The sequence below is a fragment of the Watersipora subatra genome, chromosome 10, assembly GCF_963576615.1.
Source record: "Watersipora subatra chromosome 10, tzWatSuba1.1, whole genome shotgun sequence".
Classification (NCBI taxonomy): domain Eukaryota; kingdom Metazoa; phylum Bryozoa; class Gymnolaemata; order Cheilostomatida; family Watersiporidae; genus Watersipora; species Watersipora subatra.
The window spans coordinates 9,838,902-9,847,736 of record NC_088717.1 but is presented as its reverse complement, the minus strand read 5'-3'; positions in this window follow the sequence as shown (position 1 = coordinate 9,847,736).

The following is an 8,835-nucleotide window of genomic DNA, read 5'->3' as shown; positions in this document are numbered from 1 at the left end:
GAAGGCCAGCGCTAAGCGGATGTTTGGTAAAATTTGATTTTTGCAAACCTTTAGAAAAGTTGGTAACAGAAATATTTTGCTGATGATGGTAATAACGACGTCTAAGAACTGCTAATTGTTGAGGTTTATCTCTATGGCTTGGAATAAAATGATATTCTAAAGCGATAGCAACCGTCGCAGTAGCCGTTTGGCAAAAAACTGTTTGAGTTAACCAAGTTGAGGTCGAGTTATCTAGAGCAGTTTATCAATACGTGGGAACGAACCAAAGAAACCGTTCGAGTTAACCATGTGTTCGAGCCATCTGAGGGCGAGTTATCCATGTTTGACTGTATTTGGTAGCAATAAAAATTCGCCACAATATACTTGTTTAACAAGTTAAGTACAGTTAATAGCACAGTTTGAAGATTTGGTCAAATTACTGTGGAGCGCCTCATCAAGTTGAGGTCGAGTTATCCAAAGCAATTTATCATTGCTTGGGAATGGACCAAACAAATCCGTTCGAGCTATCCGAGTTTGACTGCATGTATAAATGTGAAAGTATGTGTGTCCTTCCAGCAATAGATCTTAAATTTAAGACTCCGTATCGAAGAATATTCGATCTCTGACCCCACCGATCAGCAGTCTGACAAGGTACCCTTTAGCCAACGAGATTGGCCGATCGCCTTGATATAAGCCATTATATGAGAGCAAATACCCAATTATTTGTAGCCTAATAATTGTAATCTAATTTTAATCTAAAAATAGGTACATTGGACCCTCGCGATACGCTTTAAATTTTTTTCCCCTCTGGCATCATAAGGCGAAAATTACTTATAGAGAGGTATAGAAACCCATGGTAATTATCTAATGCAAACACCCCTGGTAAATACATCTAAATATCATATCAGGGGCGGATCTACTGTGGTGCATATGGTGCAAATGCACCACCATAAATATGGCAAAAAATTAAAAAAAAAGATTTAAAATCCATCAAGAATTGAGTAAATTACAATTCATTTCACTGAGAACTTGCTTTGGGAGGAAATCAACGAAAACGGCCTAGTAGAGCTCGTTATAACGAACCAGTTTTAATAACATTGACCTGAATTTGTTTAGCTTATAAACAAATGAGAGTGGTCCCAATAAACATCCCCAATTGAGCCACAACTTTTTCGAAAGAAGTACTACAAGCAATTTTAAAAGCAAAATGTCTCAAAAGAAAGGTCAAGAATGAACTTTGGATCATTTCTTTCGACGACAAAACAACAATTCAAAAAAGTATGCCCTAATACGTTTGTTTTATAATAGCATCGTTATGTAGCTAATACTACGAAACATTTTTTATGGTAGTTTGCAGAAATGATGGCTAATTTCTGCACAGCCAAAACAAATGGCTGTTAAGGTTTTGTGATTGATTTTGTCTTGATTTTATTTTATTACATAAATGTTTGTTAACTTTCTGTTTACATGTAATCTTGATATACATAGTATAAGGAACATTATAAAACACCAATTTAATTAATCATATCTAATGTCAATTTTTACCTCTAAACTTGTTGTTTGCTGCTAATAAATGATTACACACTGCGGGCTCAAACACACCTCTCCTTCATTCTAAGATGCCTAAATTTCAAAAAGTTCCGCTAGCGCGGGGCCAAGTAAGGGGGTCGCCCTGCGCATCCCCTCCTAGATCCGCCCCTGCATATACGTACATGTACTGTACATATTAAATAATAATAACAAAATAGGATACTAACCTTAGTAACTAGAGTTACCCACAGTAACATTAGTGTATTTAGTGGTTTTGATCTGCAATGAAATGTAGCATTACATTGTACTATGTGCAGTACATACCGTAGGAAGTTTTTACCTCTGAGACATAACGTAAACGTTAAATTTTAATAGCTTACTAAAAACATGCAAAAAGCTAAGTTTGAGTATGTATTTTACTAAACTTTGACTTTGTCATCGGCTAAAATTTTATCACCAATCTGTTTCCGATTTCTTTTTTACTACAACTAATAACGAATAACGCTGAACTGAGAGACAACAAGTGTTGTATCTCTTTTATGCGTTGTGGGAAGGAGTTCGGGGATTAGCCAAATTTTAATTTCAAGAGAAATGTTTGTTGATATCGTATGGCGGATAAATGTTGGATGTCGAGGATGAAAACACATCGTGTTCCACATCGTAAGTTTAATCGTATAACAGAGTCATCGTAACTCCCTTTCCATCAGTTTTAAATATAACAATTCGAAGCAAAAATTGTTTTGAAATGAAATTTAAAAAATTAATGGTAAAATAGATAACATTTAAGTTACTAGCGGCATGTTACAAATTGATAAGTTTAAATGTTAAAGAAAAACACTTAGGCTACACTAGTGTATATACTACTGGTCATCGCCTCTTTATTCCTACTCAAGTCTTCACTATAGCTGCTTAATGGTTATTATTATTTTACACGGTATTTTGCAGATTTCAGAAAAGTCTAGTACAATCATTATTTATTATAATATGGTATTTGGTGTTTTTTATCTTTCAAAAGATTTGGTTTAGTCGAATAAGAAGTTGCAATATTTGTCAGTTTCGTTAATGACCTCTCACTTCATTCTTTTTAATACAATACATGACATCACATTCTTTGTGTTGACAGCCATTGGGGTGATAGTTAGCAGTCATGTCAGTGCCGTGTCAAGGTCGTTAGCGTGTATTATATAATCAAGAATTATTATGCTTATATATCACCCATCCATTTGTTAGTTTTAATATTGAGCAACATTTTATTACTGCTCATGTGTGGCCATCAGTTGTCGGCCATATTTGTTATTTCATTGCTGAACTTCTACCATGAGTAATACCGCTTGATAGAATTGGCTTTTCAACTTGTATCGTTCCAGTTTTTGGCCATATGCGGGTTTCCGCTAGTCCATGGCTATATTTACATCGATCTTCTCGTGTAGTGATCAAATTTGCATAACCGCCAGTTGCTCACTGTCTATGAAGTATGCAATTAGGGCTCTTTCTTCTTCTATTGTATTGTTGTTTACTGAACTCGCATGCTCTCTTGTCTGTACTTATAATTCTAAAACTTGCTTAGTTATCAATGTCTATAATATTGTTATGGTTTAAGTAAGACTATGATAGGGGTGTGATAGTTTAAAATATATAAGCATACGCCTATAATATTATTTATTTAGTTTTATCAACTCTCCAGCTAAAGGTTAACTTACAGCATTTTAAAATTTTTATCAATATAATTATGACATTTAATTTTCTAGTAATGATTTTGATGTTAGAAGAACAAAAATGCAGTTTGTCGGAAAAAAACACACAAACGGAGCAAGCCCCAAACTGTGACATGAGGCAGTCAGTTTTCTGCAAAACACAGACATGAATTCCGATATCAACGCCGGCAATCAGCCAATGCGTGAGGTTGAGACAAAAGCACTTCTGTTAGCAGCCATTCTCTCAACATTTCTCTCATTCAGTCAACACGCTTTTGTTGTTATGGCTACTCAACATGGCAGATAATCATAAAGCATGGTCAAAGCAGATTCTACAAATAAACTCGACATATTTGTACGTCCAGCGTCAACTTTCGAGTGGCAGTTGTAAAATTACACCAATCGGCTGATGTGTACTTCTTTTGAAGAAAGATTTAGCAAAGAATTTTCTTCTTAGCAAAAAATTTTTTCTTCACGCAGAAAGAAAATCTTAAAAATTAGCTATGCTTAGAAGTCATCTGTTAAAAACCTGTCAACGCTACTCCGCTTTTATGAATAGGATTTCTAACAGACAAGTTATTGATAATCTAGTTCAAAAAACAATCAATTTCAATACAATTACATAGCGTCGCCAGACTCGCCATAATTTCTGCAAAGATCACGAATCTTTCTATGTTCATTTTCGCGACTCAAAAATGTTGATGAAAACTGGCATTTAGTTGAAATTACACGAAAGTGTCTTTAAATCCTCAACCTGTAATGTTAACTACTACTGTTAATACTACTGTTAACTACTACTGTTAATACTACTGTTAACTACTACTGTTAATACTACTGTTAACTACTACTGTTAATACTACTGTTAACTACTACTGTTAATACTACTGTTAACTACTACTGTTAATACTACTGTTAACTACTACTGTTAATACTACTGTTAACTACTACTGTTAATACTACTGTTAACTACTACTGTTGCTACTACTGTTAATACAATAATACTTTGCGCTATGATTTACCTTTTAAACTAAATAATACTAATAGAAATGAAGTCTGTTGAAATATTTAAACCAAAATTGGCTTCCACATGCTGCGCAATGTCCTGCTGTTATTAGTAGTACCTCTATTAGTAGTACCTCTATGTCAGCCGTAGGGTTAGATCATGTTTGTGCAAGCTGCTGGTCTAATATGTCATAAGAATCATTTCCTGACATTGAAATTTCAGTTTTTACAGTTGAAATGATATTCGCAACAAAGTGAACTAAGTGCAGGAGTTTAAAGAGTATAAGTCCATTACAGGCCTTAAAGGAAAAATTATGATTTTTAAGCAACCCTCGATCAATCATTATACGAATCACCTCCTGCGTAGCATTCCAATTAAATAACCATTGGTAGAGCTACACACTGACCTCATTTTAACTTACTCAGATATATACTGTATCAGACCTACCCTCTAGCTGAGAGCTAGACTGAATTCATTTTCTAAACACCCACTGGTATTTAGAAAATGTTTACATCTGTCATTAATACGAATACATTATATCAAACTACGTAAATAGCTAAATATAGAAATATATGTAAAAACTTATTATATAATAAAGAGATAATAGCCAAAAAGGCATTTTTGTTGTTACTTTACTTTAGTGACATTCAAATTGTTTGTAATATACATGTAGTTTGTGTATAGCCAGGAGCTGCTGTGCTGATACTTTGGTAGGTTTAGTAGAAACCATTCTGATTAGAAAGAAGTTAATTAGCTTACAGTGTCTGTACTTTTATAAAACAACAACAACCTGTTGGCCATGTTGAGCAAATGGGAAGCCTGCTTACAACCATCACTGTTTCTATGCCACCACATCGTTCACGAATTTGAGCCAATCTGCAAGTTAACCACATCAAGGACAGACCTGTCAACCTGGTGCTATGCAAATGAAGGAGAAATTAGGGTCTAAAGCCTCGCCCCAGTGGACAAGTTGTTAAATGGGGACTTAAGCAAGTTAACATTAGATTTCAGCTCTAAAATTATGCTTAACTCACATCCCAACTACCCTTAGTGCTTGATGCAATGAAGGCAGGACTGTATCTTCCTGTTTGAAAATGATTCTGCGGGGAGAGTCTGAGAGGGGTGCCGAGCGCCTTCTCGGTGGGGGAGGGGGGGGTCCGGGGTTCTCCCCTGGAAAATATTTTAGTATAACTAGTCAAAATGGTGCAAATCTAGCACACTTGGCTCCTGATGGGGCTCATGTTCTAACAGCAAATTTGACATTATAAACCAGTTTTCTAAATATAAAGCTGTTTATTGAGATTGTCTCTAACAACGCTTATTAAAAATATTATGTGAATGAGAGCTGCTAAAGGGGTTGGCCACAGCTAGCATGAGGTAGAATTATCACCAGGTACAATGCTGAATGGTGTGGGAGATGAGTAGTCTCCTATGAAATGATCTTCAAACCAAAGCATAGCAAATCTACATGCCAATATAACTCAATTAAACTGTCATAAACATGTTTCAAATAATAAAAATATGTTCAGTAACTCTGTTCTTGACTTTTCAGACTTCATAGGCAGCTCTAAGAATCAATATGACCCTATCAAGATTGAATGACAGCTTTAGTCTGACTACGGCTGACAGCCTAAAATGTGCAGTTTCTTTCGAGCATAACGATTCAAATTGACAAAATTAAAAGTTAATATGAACTTTGAAACATTAAAAATAATGTTTTGATTTGATTTATGCAGTCTTTCACTGTCTTATCCTTTCTGAATCTGCATATTTACTTCTGGAGTTGAAAAAATTGATCGTGAACGATAAAATTTAAAGTGACCGTGATGATTTCCGGTTTAGCTAGATGTCAAAAAAGGTGTAGTATTTTAGTTATAACTTCTGCCACAGACATCATTGAGGCATATTTGTACGTTTGTTTGATTAGCCAGAATTTTTTTTCTAGCTAATCAAAAATATTCTTCTGTAACATAAAAATAACGATACAAGGAATAGATAAAATTCAAAGGCAAGATAACTTACGTTGGGTGCCTAGCAACGTTATAAATACGGGAGTTAACTCCGTTGGGTGCGAATGAGTTGAGCTCTCGCGGGCCGCATAAAATGACGTGTGGGCCACATGTGGCCCGCGAGCCACGTGATTGACACCTGTGTTCTAGAGCACAAAACATAAATCCGGGAGTTTAACGGGAGGTTTAATTTTTGTGGGAGGGTAATCTCAATTCCGGGAGGGTCCCGCAAAATCCGGGAGAGTTGACAGCTCTGATCAAGGAAACGGCGTAAATCCGCAAGCTAAGCTAGTTTTACGATTCGTGAAACTTTCTCGAATTCATCATGCTTGCGAATAGCGGAAACAGCATTTGCGAATGATGCGCATTAAAATACCGCGTCAGCTATTCAATTTTAAACATTGTCAATACTTCCGTCATCCTTTCTCAATCAAGTTTTACGTGTTTGCGTCGCTAACACGTGCGTCGCTAATTATTAACTTATAGCAAACAATTCCTTACCTTTTTTCAACAAGGCGCCGGAGCCAATCCGCATCATGTGAATGTTCATAGAAATACTTAATTCGCACGGTAAGGCAACTAGCACACAACTCTAAATCTGCATGATGCGCGTCATAGAAACACAATGCATACCATGAACTGAGTTTCACTTTGCAAAATCGTTAAAATTTTATCCCAATTTGTTCTTCGCAACAATCAGACGCATTATCACTACTGAGGTCTCACAAATCATAGATTTGTAGACTTGTGATGATTTTCTATTTAGTAATAATATTAGTGATAGTGATTTATTTATTTTTAACAATAATAATTGTGCCGTAACCTGCAGTATGTCTTAGTGATAATCCTTCTGCCTCGAAGCTTGCTCAAGTTGTTGTTACCCGGTAGTACAGAGATGGAAAAAAAGTATCCCAGTTTAGTTTGCAGCTCATTTGTAGACTTTTTCATGGTAAAAGCCAATGTAAAATGTTATGCTGATTAATTTGCTATCAAAATATTTTTCATTGGCTTTGGAGGTTCAAAGGTTATGAACCTCCAAAGCCAACTTAGATGCACTATTTTAGCAAATATCAAGCTTTACCAACTGTTCAATTACGTTTGAGTAGAAAAGCTAATTACATATTTAAGAGAAAACATTAATTTTTTTCTAAAATATCAGCAGGTCTTAAAGCTTTTCAGTCATGCTACAGCATCACGTGTCGTGCAATAATGCATGGTAAATATTATACCAACAAAAAACTGGTAAAAATTTATTATTTCTGGATTCGCCTACGTTGCAGTTTTAATTTGTAAAAGTATAGTTGTAGTATCGAAATAAATTGTGCAATGCGTTTTATGCAACAGATGTCAAGAGGGAGGAAAAACCTAGTCCATGTTATGTTCTCTCACTTCAACTGTTAACTATCGTGAAACTATAATAGTACAAGATCGTTATTCAGCTTTCTGATTTTAAATATATTGATCGCTCATATTGGAGATTTTACATATTGCAAGAGTCTAAAGCAGTAGTGCTGTGTGTATGAACTGAACTGTATGATACCTGACACTCGTACTCATAGGTTACATATTCCTCAGGCCATTACTAACTATGAATTAATAAACTAATAAATTATGAAAAATAAAAAAACTGCTACTTCATTCAAGTTATTCAAAAAAAAATTTCAAGTTCATAAACATTTCAGTTTTTGTTAACATCTTTAGAGCTATTTGGTTTAAAAGTTAATGTGAGATGCAGTTATACATTTTTCGAAAGCGATCTGTAGCATGTTATTTATATGTAGCCTACTTACCTTTGGTATTGGCTGTTGACATTTCGTGATTGAAAAGCTAATTGTAATATATATATTGGGCAGTCACAATGTTTTTTTCTGTTTAAAATTACTCATTAGTGAGTCAAAATATTTGAACTCTGGAAACCGCTGTACGGTTACATCAGTAAATGAAAAATGTGTCATTTGTGTAACAAATAGTTTCAATCGAATACATCATGAATAGAGAGATGACAGTTGCTGATATTTACCTATTGTATTATATTGGGGATTGTAAAATTACTTCTAGAAGTGGTTAATGTTAACCATGCCCAGTAGCATGAATATTGAACGAATATTTTCCCAATGCATATTAGTAATTTTGTGAAGGCGCAGAATAAGGGTAGGCATATACTATAGAGGTGGAACGAGACAGGTTTTTTAATTTCGAGACGAGACTCGAGACACTGTCTTGTAAAAATTCGAGACTCGAGACACGAGACAGTAAAATAATGAGCATTTGGTGATGATTTCACTACACAAGTACTAGCGTACTTGGTATATATAAAATTGATGAAACTCTGTTTAAATTGAATTTTCACCTGGTGTAAACGATTTAAATACAACATTTTAATAGTGATATGCATGTAGTTTTTGTAAACAAAAGTGACACAAACAGCTCTAAAATACCGAAGTTATATATTTCTAAGAATTTTAAGCTTGATTGATAATAATTATTATAAATATATTGCTTTGTACATGTTTATTTTTACCACCTATTGAATATGTCTTACTTTTTAATGTAATGTGTAATGAAACCGATAGCCGTCGCTCTACAAAGAAATACCGCAACTAAAAGAACACACGGTAAC